We start from the raw sequence: 19,881 nt of genomic DNA, 5'->3' as shown, positions 1-19,881 counted from the left end.
GTAAATGGTGGAGGGAGTAGGGTGGGAAGGGAGAGCGGGAGGAAAAGCCAAAGATTACTTTCTAATAGAGTACCTAGAGGGTGATTTTTACAGAGATTATTTATGTCATATTGGTGTATGGTTCAATGTGAACTTTAGACGCTTAATGATGTTAAAAGAGATACATGCCTAATGCTTGAAGGAAAATATTAAATGTATAATGCTAATAACTTTTAAAAGGGTCATGATAATTTTGTTAATATAGATTAAGGGTCAAATTGAAATTATAAATAATAACATAATTGTACTCTGCTCTATAGAAACTAATGTATTTGTATGTATATATCTATATAGCTATATTTATAAGTATACATACATATAGATATATTAAAATAGCTATAACTGCTTTAAAATAAATTAGAAGATTATCACAAACCTCTGGATTTCATTGTTGCTTATATTAAACACCTGATCATTTTTAGTTTGCCATCATTAACTGAATACAGCTTTTGACCTTAAAAGGGTAGCATTTACATAGAAAATCTCATCTTACCAGGATGCATGATGATATTCCCCTAAAGGAATAATACATATTGCAAATTACTAGAAAAAGGTCATAATTGTATTAAGTTAAATACTGTTTTTCAAAAAATTCAGATAGGTATTAGCTTCCAAGTGAGAAAACTTCAAAGTTATATATTTTCAAGCTTTTCCTAATCTACATAAGTAAAAAACGGCTTTAGAGCCCATTAAAAATTGAAAATTTTATTGCTAGAATTGAACAATTTTGCACGTTTTTAGTTCTATATGTGCAGTATAAGGCACTCAACATGAAATTAGTTGAGTTAGGAGCAAAGAATCACTGAATCTTTTTTGGAAAAATCTAACAGATTATTCATTTTTAAAAGGTTTTGAAACCTTATTTTCTTAAGGTATTATTATAATCAAATCTCATTGCTATATTTTTTTAGAGTAATGAGAGACAAGCATCACTAATCACAGAGTTATGTAGCAGTGGAATAATAAAATATGGGCAATTGTGATTTTATCTAATATGACTTTTTAATTTCTAATAAATATTCTGTAATCATGACATGCAATCTTATATCTACATTTGAATTTTCAAGTTTTTTTTTGTTAGTTCAGTGATTTTGCTCATTACCAGTTAAGAATAAAGAAGATTCAACTTTCTTATTTATAGATGCAGTAAATATTTGATAGCCTTTTCAATAATAATGCACTCAAAAGATTTCATAGTTGAATAACAAATTTCCAAATTGCATAAAAATTTAGAATGTTAGGCTTAAGAAAATATAAGAGCATTTTTTTTAAAGCTGATATTAATGAAATAGCTGGAAAAAGGCATTGTAAGATCTATTTTTGATTTCTTGTTCTTAAATTGAATGAAAAGTACAGACTAATGGACAAAGTTTTTTTTTAAAAATAAATGTATAGTAAATTTAAATGTAAACTTCATTGATCACTTTCATTCATTCAACAAATATTTACTGAGCACCTTCTGTGCATGAGATGCTGAGCTAGAGTTTGAGAAGGAGTGGCAAAGTCCTCAGGAAACTCATGAACTAGAGGAAGGATCAGGTATGAAAGTGTATTATTATGAAATATATGTTGTATGTATCAATATATACAACAAACATACATACAATAAACATGTTATATATGTCTGAATATATATGTTATGTAGTAAATAACATTTAGTTATCATGTTATTTACTACAGAGAGCATTACAACAATCTTTGGTGACTTGTACTATGGTGAATCAACTGTCAGTGTTGGCAAGAGATTTTTTTTCTTTTGTTTTGTTTCTTGTTTTTTAATGTGTAACAAAAATAACTTGATAATAAGACAGTTACCAGTATACTTTATACTCCTACTTTCCACTGTGAAGACAACATCCTAGATTTAGACACCTTGTATTTTGATTCTGAACATTCAATGACTTCTTGAGTGGAATGATGAGAGGGATATTAGAGGAATATGAGATAATTATTAAATTAAAAATGATGACTTAGAGAAAGGGAGTCATTCCCTCAGTATCTTTGAGAAGAGCAATGAATTATTTGGGAAGTTCTAACTATGTTCATCTCAATTAACTATACAAGTTGAGAAACTGAGAATGTCTCTGAATCACTTCCACAGATACCACACACCATGTAATCCCTCCTAACCTCTGTTTCTTTGTTTTCTTTTGCCTTATGCAATGCTTTTTTTCTCCATATGTTTTTATGTTTTTTTTCCTATGATCTTCAAATATCCAATATGAATAATGGGGTTAGATTTTAAATGCAAGTCTTAGGATTATATTGATTTTAACAAAAATAAAATGTTTCCACACTAGAAGAAACTAATTCAATTTACGACTAAGATTCTGCCCATGTAAGCAGATGAGATCCTATCTATTCAATCCTCATAGCCATTACTGATTATATTCATCACATTTGATTTGCAGCCAGAGATCTGAAATATCTTTAATCAATAGGCATTTAACTAGACACAAACACATCTAAAACATTACTTGTTGACTTTTTGCATGAATAAAGTGTACAAGTCTGAAATTCACTTTGGTTGTCTCATCACACAGTGACATCTATATTTTACAACTTTTTTTTAAAAAAAATTCTGTTATAAAAGTAAGTTTGTTCATGATTTTGACTTATATACTTCATTGAGTTTTGACTTCTATAATTTTCCAGATCTGTGACTCCTATACCGTTATTTTTATCACTTTAAGTATGTTTAATAGACTGCCTGTATATCTGTTTCAGCTATGATCTAAATGAGCAAAAGTGAAAATTTTTTGGTATATCTTCATGTAGTACTGTGTACAGTGCAGACATAAAAACATAGCTACTCACAAACATCAAAAAGTCAATATAAATGTAGTGCTTTGACTTGCAGACTTGGCTTCTCATTTAGACAGCTATTCTTTAATATCAGATGAGGCAGGTGGATCTGAGTGTGTGAAAAGTCACCTTGCTAGATATGCTCTGCCAGAGAAGATGTGTAGTTACAGATTTCACTAGCTGTCTTCAAATTATTATTTGCCTCATTAACATTTATTCAGCATACGCAGTCTGCTAAACACTGTAGTTAGAACTTATCTCAGCTTTAATTTATGACAAAAGAATTCTAACAGATACCAGTATAAAAAATTCTCAAAAAAAAAAAAGAAATTTCTCACTTTTTTTCATCATTTTAAATGGCAAGGAATATGGAATTAAAGATAGAGATTCCTTGCTACATACACACACATGCACGTACACAGTGGGGGAGGATAGACGCAAATGTAAGATGACATAGATCATTCCTAGAAGTTCCAACAGCAACAGACAAATGCAAAACAATTTCGCCTATTCTCTCAACTTCATTTTTTCTCTAATCACCAACTCTCACCCCAAGAAGGTAAAATAAAACACTGACTTAAATGAATAGAAGACTCCTTCCTGGTATTAGAAGTCCTAGTAAAATCAATTCCTTTCCACAGTCACTAATATCCAGAGAAATTGTATAGGTCAGGAAAAGGTAGTGCAAATAGAATAAAGACTAAAAGTGTAAAAGTACACATTATTCAACCTTAGCTTGGATGTTTAAAGTGTTTCTACTCCTCTCTGGGCAAACTCATGATGCCGTCCAATTGTGTAAGGTCATTAGCTGTACTATCAGTGCAATGTAAACATAAGCACAATGTAAAACAATTAATGCTTTCAATTGTATTATTGCCCATGCATTTATGATCTGATGCTCTCAAATGCCAAATATGTGATAATAACTTCTGCTATAATGTCTTTTTTTTCAAGTGTTATACACACAGTTCTCTCTCAAACACACTCTAATAAACAATGTTATTATTGCTTTTTGCAAAAAAAAAAATGATGTATTTTAGTTTTGATGCAAAGTTGCATTTCTTAATAGAACTGTATGTTAACCTGCTAATTTTTTTTGTTTGTTTCTTTATCTCCACTATTGTTGCAGAAATCTCTGTTGAAAAGGTACATTTTTTAGATAAAAAAAGTGTTGAACTGTCATGTTTTTAATTGCATGAGGAAATTTTGTAGTTGTTTCTTGTCTTAAAAATTGACTATGCTACTATAAACCATAAAAAGTATTATAGAATAATGGTATTAAATTAAGTGAATTAGCATTTAAATTGCACAATATATGTATTACGTATATCACATATAAGGCATATATGTATAATAAAATGTACATTACATATAAACTATTTGTATGCATATAAAATTACAAAACTTTTAGTCATTTTTTTTAGTTAGTATCTGTCACAACTTCAGTTTAAGAATAAGGAAGCGTTTTTTTTGCTATCTCCTCCTTTACTCCCAGAGTTGCTGGTGGATGTGCCTTTGCTGAAGCCATCCTTGATATCTGCATCAATGACACAGAGTTCAACACTAGCAGAGGCAAGTGTATATGGAAATATGTCACTCTTTTAATTGCTAATGTTTGGAACTAATCTAAAGATAAAATAAAAAACTTTATAAAGAAATGTTTCAGATGTACCTAAGAAATTATTGTGTACTTTATGAATATGCGGTAATATAATACTTTTGTTCACGTATTTTACTTTCTAAGGACAATACTTTTATTTGTTTCTGTGTTATGAAAGGTAGAAATTCAACAGAAATAGTCATATTTCAAAAAGTAGATTGTTTTTCAGATTAGTTGATTAGTTGGGTTATTTCTGATAAAGAAAGTTTTTAAAATTTCTGTTTACATGGCAAGTTCAAATTTTTAGGAGGAAACTTAAGAAAAATCATGTTAAATCAACTTGAAGCAATAGACAGGTTATCTTCACTTTTCCCTGATTCCATGTTTATGAATTTATCTACTTGCTAAAATGTATTTGTAAAGCCAAAATCAATAGGAGCAGCATAGTAACTCACAAACATGCATAAGAGCAGTGAGAAATTTGAGTTGCCTGGAGGTCATGGTCCCAAGTGAGTTTGCACAAAGTAACATTCTGCCTTCTTATTTCGGCTAACCTCAGCTCTCATGCTGTAAACAAGTATCCCTTTTGCAGTTTATTTAGTGCCACATTTTTGTGGGGTTTTTTTTGGGGGGGGGGTAGTGATTTAGGATTTAAAATGGCCCCCAAGCAAAGTGCTATCTAGTGTTCCTAAATGCAAGTAGGCTGTGATGTACCTTACCCAGAAAATATGTGCAATAGATAGGCTTGATTCAGGCATGAGTTATACTGTTGGCCATGAGTTCAATGTTAATGAATAAACAATATAAATTAAATATAGTTTCTTTAAACAAAATACACACATAAAACAAGATTACATATTGATCAGTTGATGAAAATGCTGTCACCAGAGGCTCTCAGGAACCTAACCCTCTATCTCTTCTAGGAGCAATGACTCAATAGTTGCTAAATCAGTGTTTGCAGCAGCTGTATAAAGCACAAATTCCAAGAATAATGGGAACTGACTGTAATTTATTTTTAATCTTTTTTACTAAACTGACCTTCTTCCAACAATTTCAGAGTTTTCATTCTAAACTTGAGTTATCCTTAAATTCTAAAATATCAAAGATACTGTTTGGTTGACGATATGGTGATAATATGCACATTTACATAGTATTCCACACATGGCAAATATTGATTAATAATTAATTTAACAAATATTTTTTAAGCACTGACATGTGTCAAGCAGTTTAGTAAACATTAAATAATCCGAAATAGAAACAATCTTATTCTCAGAAAGCTTAGGTATATACTTCATATGGAATAATTTATAGACATTAGTCAAATAATCACACGAATATGTATACAATTTCTACTGAATTGCATGTTAAAGAACAGATGCGCAGAGCAGTATAAATGTTTATACTATGATAAAAGAGAAGAGGGGGGTCTTTCTTGAGGAAATGACCTGGGCTGAGGTATGGAGGGAAGAGTCAAAATCGGAGGTAACTGGAAGAAAAGAAGAACAATCCAGGTAGAGAGAGAGCAGTGTTAAGAAGTGCTGGCAGGTTGCATGCTGAATATGAAAAGTTGAAAGAAGAATGCAGTGGCTGGAGTTAAGATGGCATGAAGGAATATAATATGTGACAGGCCTTGAGAAGTACAGAGGGGTTTGAGCTTATAGGGTCTTCTGGCCATTTAAGAAATTTTGCATTTACCTCACAAGCCATAGAAGGCCTTTGAGGGTTTGAATTAGAAGTATGGCATGATGAAATTTGTGTTTTGAACAGACTACTTATGTCACAGGATGAGGAATGGACTGAATAATGGCTAGTGTAGGTATAGATCATTCAGTTTAGAAACTGGTTCAGAGATAAAATCATCAGTGTTTGGGTAGGATGAGTGCTGATGGAAAAGTAGAAGACTTGAGATGTTCAAATATGTGACATCAATTGTTCTGCGAGGCAATTATCACAATTTTATAGTTTAAGATTGAGTCTACGGAGGTTAAATGATTATTCTGAGATTACAGACTCAATAAGAAAAAGAGCAAGGAGTCTATGACCATGCCACCATGAACAAGCCTGATCCCGTCTGATCTTGGAAGCTAAGCAGGTTCGGGCCTGCTTAGTACTTGGATGGGAGACCACCTGGGAAGGCCAGGTGCTGTAAGCATAAAAAATAAGGGATTGTAAACTGACAAGGTCCTTGCCATCTGTGAGGTCAACCAAAGGTTGCCTCACAAAAAAAAAAAAAAAAAAGAGCAAGGATTACAGCCCAGATATTGTGACTTTATGAGTTCCAAATTCCTTCAGGGAGGATCCTAAACTTGGACGGTGAACAGGAGAACATAATTCTAATCTCACCTCCATCCTATTCCCACTCTCAGCACAGGAAGACCTTACTTATCAGTATTTGTGAACGAATTAGCCAAGACTCAATTTAAGACTCAAGGTTTAAACAGCCCCAGAGAACTTTGCATGGCAGGGAAAGTCAACCATTCAGCTTGTGTTTGTTGTTATTGTTTTTTTTGTTTTTGTTTTTGTTCTTTTGACAGATTCTGAAAAAAATGAGACCAGAGAAAGATGGTCGAAAGCATTGTCATGAGATGAGGAAAAGTGAATGAAGAGAAAAAAGAAGTTATTTTTTGATAGCTCCTATGGATATGAAATTTTAGACATGAAAAAGACATTTTGAGCTTTTTTAAAAAAAAATTGGGGAAACAAGTAATTTCACATATATTTTTATTTAAATTTTGCTTTTTACTTTAATTTTGAAATACTTTTAGACTTTTGGAAATCTTGCATTGTAAGTATAGAAAGTCTCCATATATCTATCTACCACCCAGCTTTATCTAATGATAATATCTTGCATTATCATGATAATGGTAATATCTTGAATTATCAAAACTAAGAAAGTAACATTGGTACAATAATTAAAATGCAGACATTGTTCAGTTTGGCCAAATTTTACATTAATATCCAGGATCCAATCCAAGGTTCCACATTGTATTTAATTGCCATATCTCAGTCTTCCCTAACCCATGACAGACACTTGTGGAGGAAATTATTTTTTTCATGTCTTTTATACTTTTTAAAAGTACTAGTTAGTTATTCTGTAGAATGTCCTTTAATACGGTTTTGCTTGATGTTTTGTCATGATTCAAATGAGGTTATGGGGCTGTGGGAAAAATCCCACGGAGATGTTATTTTTTTCTTATTACATTGTATTTGGGTTACATGCTAGCATTATGTCTCATGACTGATGCTGTTAATAGTGATCTTGTGCTTAAGACAGTGTCTGACAGATTTCTCCACTGTATGTTTATTTTTTTCCCTTTCATACTTGATGCATAGAGTGATCCCTAAGTCCAACTCACATTCAAGGAAAGAAGAATTAAGCTTCACTGCTTGGAAAAAAAAAAATGTAACTTTATGTTAAAATCATCAGAGCAATTAATAAATATTTTGGAGGAAATACTTTGAGACTTTACAAATATCTGTCTCTTTAAATTTTTGCCTACTAATGTTAGTGTTCATTAGTGGATCTTGTCGGCAGAATTATTGCTGTGGTATTCTAACAGTGATTTTCTACTTCCTTTACTTCTTCCACATTTATTAATCATTATTAATTATAATTCTATAAGGAAAATCTGTTGGAAGATTTTTTGCTGAGTGATTTATTGTGTAAAAATTTTATCAGTATTACACTTTCAAACAAACATTTGAAAAAATGTATGACCTAATTATTTTAAGGACTTCACTAACTGGACTTGATACAGCCAAACCATCCTCTATTGAAGTTCATAGAGAACAAGCAAGGTCTTAGTACGTAAAGAGGAGCATGATTTCTACACTAAAACTGTTCGAGGCTTTGAGCGGAAACTCCATCTTCTAATTTGCTTTCATCGGCAAGGCTGGGAAAAAATAATGTCTCTCAGATGGCTAGGTGCTCAGCTGCTATTGTTTTGCATTGGTGGGGAGGAGACAAACATGCTGACAATAGCTGAATCATCCAACGTGTTGTCTTCCTTGCCTTTGTAGCAATTGCATTGTGGAGGAACATCATGGGGTCAACTACACACTTGTAAAAAGAAACTGAAGTGGCATTAACTCCTAGAACAATGAGTGTCTTCTAGAACAAATTTTAATAGACTTTACCTGGTTAATAAAGACAATAGAATTCTCAAGGGCAACAGAAAATATAAACTCCCGATGCAGAAGAACTTGGTAGGGAAGAAAGCAGGGTGTGAGTAAAACAAACATACATAAACAATAGCAACAAATAACAATATATTTATGAGTGCATGCAATTTCTTGGTATAATTTTTTTTTTCTCTCCACTTAGTCTGAATGAATCGTGAAATAGTTTTGTTGGAAGAGCAAATATTTTTCTCTGAGGATGATGTAGTAAGATGAACATTTTTGTTCACCAGAATTCTAGAAGGGCTGCTCATTATGGAAGCAGGGGTTCTGGAAGTCCAAGGAAAGATTAAGAAGGCACCTGTGAATGGTGTATAAGCTTTTATCAGGGGGTAGGTATTAATAATGCCCCTACTCCCCAATGAATGAGCAAAGTGCAGTGTGGGAAGCTGGAGGAGGGCAGGAGTCAGTGAATAAAGAGGGACAGAGAAGAGGAAGGGATATCTAAAGAGAAGTTCCAAGACTTTCTATTTGATACACTGTAAAGCTTCTGTCTGTTCCTTCAAGGATTACTAAAATAAAGCTTCATAGTGCTTTCTGAGACTTTTGAACTTGAACTGATGTTTTTATAACAGCAACTTTGTTTCAAAGTCCCATTTCAAAGAAAGAACAAACAATGTCATATTGTGTGGACTATATAGAGATGAGTTTTTCCAAGAACCTGATATCCTGCTCAAGAGTATATCACAATGAAATGGTCCCATTTTATTTATCCCTGATCATCTTCCACTACTTCCCAGTATGGCTTTCTACTTCCAACATGTTGGTTTCAATTAGGATTCTTTTACAAATACCATTTCCTTTTTTGAGATATTCTCTTCTGATTTTCTGACAATGAGTTTTAAATGTTCTTCAGAGAGTCCCTAAGTAATATTAAAGTTGACATAGTTTTCCTTGTTTTTGTAATCCCTTGCAGTGACTAAAAGGCACGGTATAGAATAGTCACAATATCTACCTAAATTCAACCCAAACTTTGCTTTCCTCTGGAGGCATGTCTTTTTTAACGATAACCCATATCGTTTCATTCCACTTTTTGATTCACAGAGAATTTGAGTTTGCATGATTTTTTTCTGCTCATATAAATTTATTGATGATTGAAGATATATTTTGTATATTTCATTATAATTAACTAAATAGGTTAAGTTTTTGGTACAACACCTGTCACCTAAAATTCACCTTTTTAATGGATGAATAAAAATAATAGACTCTTAAGCAATACTTGTTTATTTGACTTGAAAAGAACACATTATTGGTTGTGTTCAAATAGGTCATAAAAGAAAAATATTTGGATATCAGTATTCAAATGTTACACATATAAGTCCTAAATCTTCTTTTTCAATATCTCCTTTTCTTCTCCTCACTCTGTAGTTTCTCAGTATCACATTTTCTCTCCTTATATGTAAATTTCAAAATTATTGCAACAAATTCTATGAATCATGAAAATTATGAGGCATGACCCCATAAATATCACTAAAGGAAAGCAATTGTGAATTTTAGATACCTTTGCATAATACTGTGTGAAAAATGGACTCGTTTCTCTTCTTAATCCACAATATCCTATTACTCACTAACTTCTGTTAATTCTCTTTCTCTGATGTGTATAAACTTCATTTTTTTCTTCATCCTTTTTGCCATTTTTTGAAGTTCCTATTGTATTATTGAAACAATACTTTCATGAAATTTGGTGCCTCCAGTATTACCCTTGCCATATGCATTTTCTTTTTGGAATCATACTTTGCTTCCTTTACAAAACTACTCATGTGAGTTCTCTGATGATGTTGTCTTATGTCTATCCATTGTTCTTAGGGAAGATATTCTAGGTCTATGAACATAAGTTTGACATCTACTTATAGATGAACAAAATCTGTTTGCTTATTAATTCAACAGATATCTGTTGAACAACTACTATATCCCAGTCACTGCCAGGGAAATTAGCCCACCCGTACCAGAGGGCTCAGAATCTAATTGTTTGGATTTTAATTGTTCTTATTAACACTTATAAGTGATGTGACCTAGGAGCAACTTCATGAGTCTTAGTTTTCTTATAACAGCACTTACCTCACTGTGTAGTTGTGAGGATTAAATGAGAAAAATCTATGTGCAGTACTTAGTGTCATTCCTGATACATAGGAAGTTGTTAATAAATATTATTGTTTAAGAAACAGAACTGTCCAAAATCAATTGCAAAGAATTTAAATGTAAAGTCAACTAAACATATTCTTTTAATAATTTAAAAAATAATAGAATTAGCAATATAAAATATTTTAACGTATATATGCCTAAGCATAATGTTTATATATTATATATGCCTCAAATTTATAAAACATGTATTGACATTTTTTTAATCTGTAGAAATAAGAGAATAAAACAAAACAAAACAAATGCCCTGACTATGGCTTTACACACATTTAATCTTATGAAGAAATTAAAGATTTTATTTGACCTATTTTCTATGGTCCATTGCTCAAATGACAGCCAAGACTACAAAAATTCATAGAATCTCAGTCTCAGGAGAGTCCAGGCATAATCAAGGGAGTACCATGGAAATCAGGGCTTACAAACTATTTCCATAGTTTTTCTTGCAGTAATCACTCACCATATCCCCACAGAATTTAGTAGAAAAAGCAAGTTGAGTTCCCTCCTGATGAGATTTTCTCTTATTTCTCAAATATATTCCATCTCTTCTTTTACCTGCCACTGTACTATTTCATATAGACAATGTTTCTCTCTAGTTTTTGCAGAAGTCTCTGAACTAGAGCTTTTGCTTCTTAGTCTGCTCTCTCTATATTATAAACTCTACATTGATAGCGGAGGAATTTTTTTTATTTTTTTGCAGTTTTGATTATGTCATGCTCCTGCTTAAAAGCCACTGTGTCAGTCACTTTCCACCATCTTTGGGGATGAAATCTGAAGTCTTTTTCATAAAGCATGAGTTACTCATAATTTGTCTCTGACAAATCACCAACTGCATATCTCACCACTGTTATTTTGTATAGATGATCCAATCTTTCCAAACAATTAGCAGGCCTCCAAGCTTCCTTTGATATTTCAGGTCTTACTTCTTTCTCCTACTCTGTGTGTCTTTTCTGCCCGACAAGCAAAAAACTGTTCATATATTAAGAATAAACTTTTGCACTGATCTTTTTTGACTCCAGCCCTAGCAAAAGTGAGTATATGTCTCTAAGGTATAAAAGAAAAATGTTTCTGAACAGATTTTATGAGTTTCTCCCAGTATAACTGAATTGTTTCTTTACTGAGAAAAAAAGGGGTGTGCGTGTGTGCACATGAGCATGTGTGTACATGCACACGTGAGCATTGTGTCCATTAAAGAAGTAAACATTAGGTAAGGTTATAGTCCCATATTCTCAACAAATCTTGTAATGCATTTCCTCATCATTAACACTGGAGTAAGATGTATTAATCTAGTCATGGGTAATATTAAATGAGGCCATGAATCTCAAGTACTCAGCACAGAACTTGGAACATAGTAGGCTCTTGGCAAGTAGCATCTACCTCCCCACTCCACCCCATCCACTCAATGGGAAGTTCTTTTGACTACTTTGAATTCAAAATAAAGATAATTAAAAAAATAAAAGCACAGCCAAGTGAAAATGACCATACCTAGTAGTAAAACAAAATAAATTTATGAGCACAATTTGAATATACTTCTCACATTAAAGAAAATGTGACCTCTTTATTTTGTATAAATGACATGTTTTAACAAGATGCATCTTGTGGTTAACTATTAATGGAGTTTGGAGACAAAAGTATACCTTTAAATTTAGCTTCTGTTTCTCTTTTCTTCAAGTTTACGTAGTCTCTTTTAGATAAATGCCTTCAAGAAAGTGTTCAGATGCTTTGAGCTTTATGTTGCCTCATCGTAAAGGGGAAGAAAGTCTTAAGTCCCCGTATTGCCCCTGAGCTTTTCTCTGGACTTGTGTTTTCTTTGTGGTAGAGGGTCATCTCTAGTCTGATCTCTGGGACAATTGTATTGCTATCCTCTGAGATGAGTTGATATATGTGCAGCTTGTTTTCTTGAATCTGAGTACACTGGCACTTCTTGTTTTATTAGCCTTTCTTTGGCTTTTATAGAAGCATCAGTTCTAAGTTTCAGCAACCTTCCTCTTCCAGACTGTGTCTAGGCTGGCAACATGTGGCCTTTGTGGAGGGTCATTTTGCCCCTTGCTACAGTAGCCTCATGTTAGGTACACTAGCTTTTAATTTAGTTAAATTTTATTTCTCCTTATGGAACTTCCACATTACCTGGGATTCTCTTCTATTCCTCATGGGAGCGAAAGGAAAGTAAAAATATTGGTTCTCTCTACCCTGACTTAGCATGGGGCCAAGTGCAGATCAGTCTTCCTTTAGCATTCTAAATTAGGAACCCAAATGCAAACCCTTTTCTGCTTTTCATGTTTATCATCACATATCAAATCACATATACACACTCACACTACACAATACTCAGGGATTCTGGACCAGTGAAAAGAAGGGAGAAATGTATGTTAGAGTGCTTGCTTTAAAAGCCTCTATCTCCCATGTTCTTCCCATATTCCATAAGGCTATAAACCTTCTACTTCCCATAGCTATTAGGTAGGATTTATTGGGTAAGATTGGGTAGGGTTACATCTTCCTTTTTCTGAAGTAGGAGGTAGAAGAGGAAAGTGATAGGCTTAGCTTCAATGAAGGAGAGATGCGGGATGAGAAATAGTTTTATTGATAAGAAAACACATGTTGGATGGCATTTCAAAAATATTGTGCCTATAACAAATACATGAATGTAGTGGAATGGAGTTCGGTTTATATAGTAGTGATCACGTGATTACATAAAGAGAGTTTGGATGCTAATAGTGTATGGGAATAATAGTACTGCTATGAGTTTGGTCATTAACCTTCCATACTAGTTCAAGCTGCAAATACCAACCAATCAACAAACTAGCAAACAGACATACGAGCATAGTTAACCTTCGAATTTTCACCAATAGTTCAGAAATATTTTTTAGTTGGCCTACCAGTGGATTAAACAGATAGACCCATATGAAGAATGAGCCAATGAATTATTTTATAAGCTACTTTTTATTATGTACAGTACACAGTTAATTAGTGGCAGGTTTATGACAAAAAATCAATGCTCCTGACTCACTAACCAAAATTTTTTTTTTTATCTAGATACATTTGTGATTCCTTTATCTTTATTTATTTCTTTAAATTTCACTATATATAAGGTTAGAATTCTTTCTTCAGTTCATTAAGCATCAAAGCACTTGACTGGCTATAAATTAGTATCATCTACTTGGAAATCCAGCTCCTGTTAGATAAGGCCCTTACAGTGATAATTTGGAAAAGTTTATTTTTGTCACCTCATTTTAAAATAATAATAGTAAATAAAACAATTATGTTGCTGTTTTATTTATATTCTAATTTTATATGTTTGCCTTATTAAAGAACCATTTAACATAAAGAATTTAATAACTATCTTATCTTCTATAAGCTCATTGACCTTTACATATTTATTTTTCATAAATATGTAGGACGATAAAGGTACTTTCTTTGGATTTAAGCCCTGGTATAGAGAACCCATTTAAAAAGTGAATTTAATAGTAAATGTTATTGCCTCAGAATACATATAGTTTACTTATTTTGAAACACAAAATGGGTTGCTTATATATATTTGTGTGGATTGATTGTTGGTATTAGAAGGTAAAAAGCTATATTCATGTAACCATATACATGATCTTATGTGTACAAAGAGAAGATGAAAAGTAAGAAAAACTGTCTGATGTTGTTGAATTAAATTAGAATATAATTATTACTTCATGTCCTCACAAAAGACATTTTGTAACATTTAAAATTTCTGCTAATTGCACAAGGTACATTATCATGCAAAAGAACGTTAGTGAAGGTTGAAAAGGACAAACCAACTATTCTCGTACATCACCATAATTATGCAGCCCCATGTTCGAACAATTACATTTATGTAGACCCACTGTTAAAATCAATGTTACTTGTACAGCTAGTCCTTAATCAATGAAATCAGTCAATTTACCATGGTCACATCCTTCTTCTTAATTAAGACAGTGATATCTCTGGAGCGCAGGATCTCAAAGAGATAAATAAGTACAGAGGTTGGGAAATGTCAAAGAGGTGACTCCCCGATTTTACTCCTGACGAACTTGGGAGGAAATAAGACAGTTCCTTCAGTTCAGGGTAGCAGCACAATCTTCTAAAGAGATGGCTTAGAATTCATTAAGAAAAGAGCAGGTAGTAGTGTCTGACAGAAATAGCACTAATGAGCAAAGAAGGTTTTCAACATGCATATCCTTCACAGTCATACTCTGAATTATGAAGGTTGTGCCACCTAAGCCAATTTTAATTAGAATGAGCATGGACCTCTTTGGACAGTTAGCCTTTCTTTCCAAAATCCATTTCAATATGGTGTCATTTTGTTGTCATAATCAAAATGGCAAAGTGATGGAATAACCTACTTAAAATGTCTGTGGTGTTAAAGCAGATATGGCAAACATCCTCTAATGACACATGTAATAAGGGTATCAAGGATGTTGTCAGTATGCTCCACGTTTCATCAGAGCAGAACTAATGACAGAGGTCTTCAAAGATCTAGTTTTGTCCCACCAATGGACTGTAAAAGTATCATTTATTGCAAAAGAAAGAAATAGAAAATAGCTCTATTAAAAATAGCAAATGTAGATATATCACATTGATTTTTTATTTCATAAGACACACTATCTTTTTACTTTCAGGCTGCTATTAGCCATCTCCTTTAATCCTAAGAGAAGCCCTTGTCAGGACATATGAAAATAAATGAAAGAAAAACATTACATACAAATTCAGTCTAGGTTTATCTCTATAAAAGAGATAATTATTTAAGTCAAAGTATAGACATAGAATTTAAAATAAAAACTCAACTTCTTATCCAGGAATGATTATATAATATATGTATATATGAATATAAGGAAATGATAATTTGTTTTCTGTGTTCCCAGCAGCAAATAACACACCGCACTAGTATGTAAGATGATTAATGTATAATGATGTTACAGATTTGGAATAAGTATCCTTTATCATACTTATCAGCCAATGTTAACTGAATATGTACTGGAAAAATAGTGGGTACGACTTTTACCAATAAATATTATTACCATAAGTTTTCTCTTTCTCTTTGTCTATTACATTTCATAGTTTAATAAATGTATATATTTTTAAATGTGTGAAATTAGTTGCTTTTAAAAAAGAAAAAAGGGCTTATATCGATTACTTTTTCTATACAGGTTTTTTCTTTTACACTTAATTTTATAACAAAAAGGAAGTGAGAGTAAAAATTAGAAAACTTACAACAGATTTTTGCACTTATGGTGCTGGTTTTAACACAAACTAACTTTCATCAACAGTTACCTCTTATATCATGTAAATTTTAATTGCAATTTAATTGTGTGGCATTAAATGCCTGGGGAATGGGTTTACTTAAGGGTGTCATTCTCTGTTAGCATTAAAAAACATTCATAGGGAAGGAGTCCAAGCAGTTAGGTCATAAGAATATCAATAGACATACAAACTCAAGAAGCCTTACACATAAATATTTAAGAAGTAAAATGGTAGTCAGTGACTAGGATATTTACCTAGCAAGAGATTCAAAGTCCTGAGACAAGTCTGACAGATGTTATTAAGGGGCAAGGAAAGTAGCAAGGGTGAGAATGTCTTCCATTACTCGGAGTCCAAGCAGTTAGGTCATAAGAATATCAATAGACATACAAACTCAAGAAGCCTTACACATAAATATTTAAGAAGTAAAATGGTAGTCAGTGACTAGGATATTTACCTAGCAAGAGATTCAAAGTCCTGAGACAAGTCTGACAGATGTTATTAAGGGGCAAGGAAAGTAGCAAGGGTGAGAATGTCTTCAATAAAGTATACTTGAATGGAGAGAATTTTAAAAAGCAAGAATGGAAAAGAGATTTAGCAGTTTAAGATTCAGGAAATAAACAACGTATAAGTTGTTGACATAGATAAAACTAATGTTGCTATTCTAGTCTAGTTTTACTTTTCTTTCTTTTATGAAATTAATAGTAAAGATAAGAAATCAATAGTAAATTAATCTATCTTACATTTAAGCCTCTTGCTTTCAAAAATGAATGTGGGTTACACACATGCATGTCTGTGCTCGGCAGAACTTTAAAGCTAGCACTGATGAATAACCCATCTCTATCTATCTTCACCATCTAATCACAGAAGTAGACCCATATTATTTGTTAATCTGAAGAAGATGCTAAGTGTCTTTGAGAGGAAGCATATGAACATAATACTCCACTACACAAGGCCTATTTCATTGTCGACCAGGCATATTTGCATAAATAATAAATTTGTATTTAAATAATTAGCTCAATGCACAGTGAAGTAAAAAGCAAATTATAAGCTTTTATAATAATTAGAGATATGGCTTTATATTTAATAATAGCTAGATCTACTTTCATGAGAAGAGACTAGATAAACCAGTTTATGTACTTTGGGCCCTATTGTGCTCCGATAATGCAATTTCTAAAGCCAATATAAAATGCAACCTTTGGAATTATTTAGACTGGCAGGTCTTTTAATTTTTCATAATAGATTTTGTTCTTAACACAAATGGAACATAAACATAACCATATATCAAATAAACACTTATTTATAAACAAATAACCACATAAAATATTATAAAAATCAAATAACCATAAATCTATGGTTATTATATATAAATAAGAAACATTATTAAACATAAATATAATAAACATATATTTATGGTTATTAGATAAAACATACACATAAAACATGACACTCATTTATCTATGGTTATTATGTATGTGTGTGTGTGTGTGTTTGTGTGTATGTTATGTAATTGAAAAATATTTGATTCTATGGCTTAGTGATCAATACCATTCACATAGTGGAAGAAATTGTTTTAAGGCCACTCAAGAATGCTTGAGGAAAGACAAAGTCACTTGAAGCCAAAGAGAGATTCTGCCCCTCCTCTCCGCAATACTGCATCGTTTTTGGCATAGGGAGGCAATGATCATGGTCAAAGCTTGTGGCCATGAAGGAAGGAACTTATAGAAACACTGTTGCAAAAAATGTTGCTTATATTATATGGTATTCCAGGCTCCTGGATAAGTCTCCTAAATTTCTCCCACCACAAAAGTGACAGTTCTGAGAAAAGCCATAGATTTCTGGTCTGTAGCAGATTTAGTCCTAGAGAGGCAGGAAAATGATATTCTCCTAAGAAGACAGTTTAGTAGAACTCCTGACTGCCAGGAGGAGAAGAGTCGATTATTTCCATCCATCTCCTTTCTCTTTTTCAACTTATTTTCTCTTTAGTAAATGTGCTTGAGGAGTCATTGATTTTTGTGTGTGTATGAGTATGGAATATGGCACAATAGTGTTATATCATCTGGTATTATAATACCAAATTCACTTACATTGTGTTTCTATCTGAATAACCTTCCTCTGTTATTCCAATGGCAGAGGCTCTTCACCTGAAGACAATAGGTCAGATTAGAATAATCTGAGGATAATATTGAAGCAGATGCTGACTATATCAAATGGTGGGCTAATAAGAACATGAACACTTGTTGAATAATTCTCAGATCACTTGTTAATTATAATTCACAGTCACAAGGAACCAATTAAATATACAAGTAAAAGGAAGTTAGTGGTTATACCTTTATCGTATAAAAACTATTATGCAGTAAGAAATGATTGATTATCAGTAGATAAGAAATAAAAACCATTCAGAAATTCAAAAGTTAATTCACCACAAACCTGTTAGAAATCTATTTTATGAATTTATTATCTCTTGTGTGTGGCCACACATAAAACAAGGCAAAACTATGAAAACCTTTAGGAACAACGTTGAAGTAAACTAAACGTATCATTTTCGTTCTGCTTTAGAGATAAGAAAACATAACCAACTTCTTTCAAAATATCACATGTATTTAGAATACTAAAGAGATGTTTTTCTAATTGTAAAACTGAGGACAGAAAAGAATTAGTGCATCTTCCAAATATATCTTAATTATTAGAAAAAAAAGTTCATCGCAATATTTTAAATCTTCTAAAAACAACTCCATCATTGGCTTGTATTGTGTTTTCCTGACTTTCCTAATAGGCAATATTTTTCCAGTGCTGTAATTGAAGAGATGGTTGTGATATTGGTTCTAAAAATAAATGCAATATTCCTCACTCCATATAGAATTCAGAATTTTTTTATTAATAAATTCAAATAGGAGAAAAGATACTAAAATTCATAAATGTTACATAGAGATATATTAATGTCGACTCAGAGGTACATGTGTCATGGAATCAAAGAGACTGCTATTGGAATAAAGAGCCAACCTCCCCTTTACCAGTCCTACATCAGATTCACCTTTTCAGCAGTTTTAAGCCTTACTTTCTAATCTGTGTAGTTGGAATGATGCCATCAAGGATACTTGTGAGGATCAATGAGGCAGATGTTAGGAAAACTCGAGGTACAGTAGGCGTTCAGTAAAATGTAGAATAGCTATGCAGTGATGTAGTAAAATTATGGTGAAAGGTCATCTATTGATGTTGGAGTACTGAACAAGTAAATATTGTTGAATAATTATTTTAAATACATAGTAAAATTTATGCAATCGGAAGATCCTTTCTAAGTTCTTGCTTATCGTCTATTTTTTTATTTAACAAACAGGAAAATAATTTTTATAGGTCAGTCTGAATTTCTGAGTTAGCAAAAATTCTGAATTATCAGGAATCAAAACAATGCATTTTAAAACTAATTTTTCTTATTCAGCTTTTTAAGAGGATAGCAAGTTAAAGTAAATGTGGAAAGGAAAGAAAAGATTAAAATGTATTTGCAAAGCACCATGGTGTTCAGAATGGCACCTCGGTGCATTCAGCTATCTTTGGTGAAATGAAAAATAATACAAGTAAAATATATAATACACTTGTTTGTATAACATTCCTACAATGTATTGACAGGCTTTTATAAAATCAAAAATGCACTGTATCGTAAAAGATAAAGAACAAAACAGACTAAAGCCACTTAAAGAAAGATTCTCTTTGAGATTCAGATTCAGTATTATGTTTAACTATTCTAAATCTATTTGCTTCAGTATTCAGAAGCTTTTGTGATAGGATCAGAAACTGCGAAATGGAAATTGTAGTGATTTAGTATTTGGAAAAATTATAATAAATGTAAAAAAATAGTCAGGATATGTTTTTATAGTGCT

The 19,881-nt window shown here is 32.3% G+C and overlaps 1 pseudogene; it reads left to right on the top strand.

The window, feature by feature from the left end:
* The first annotated feature begins 6,477 nt into the window (after window positions 1-6,477).
* Window positions 6,478-6,596, top strand: LOC112480337 (annotated as a pseudogene).
* The last annotated feature ends 13,285 nt before the right edge of the window (window positions 6,597-19,881 follow it).

The sequence above is a fragment of the Pteropus alecto genome, unplaced genomic scaffold (genome assembly GCF_000325575.1).
Source record: "Pteropus alecto unplaced genomic scaffold, ASM32557v1 scaffold103, whole genome shotgun sequence".
Lineage (NCBI taxonomy): Eukaryota > Metazoa > Chordata > Mammalia > Chiroptera > Pteropodidae > Pteropus > Pteropus alecto.
The sequence above is the reverse complement of the archived record's forward strand: the minus strand, read 5'-3'. Positions and strand labels throughout refer to the sequence as shown.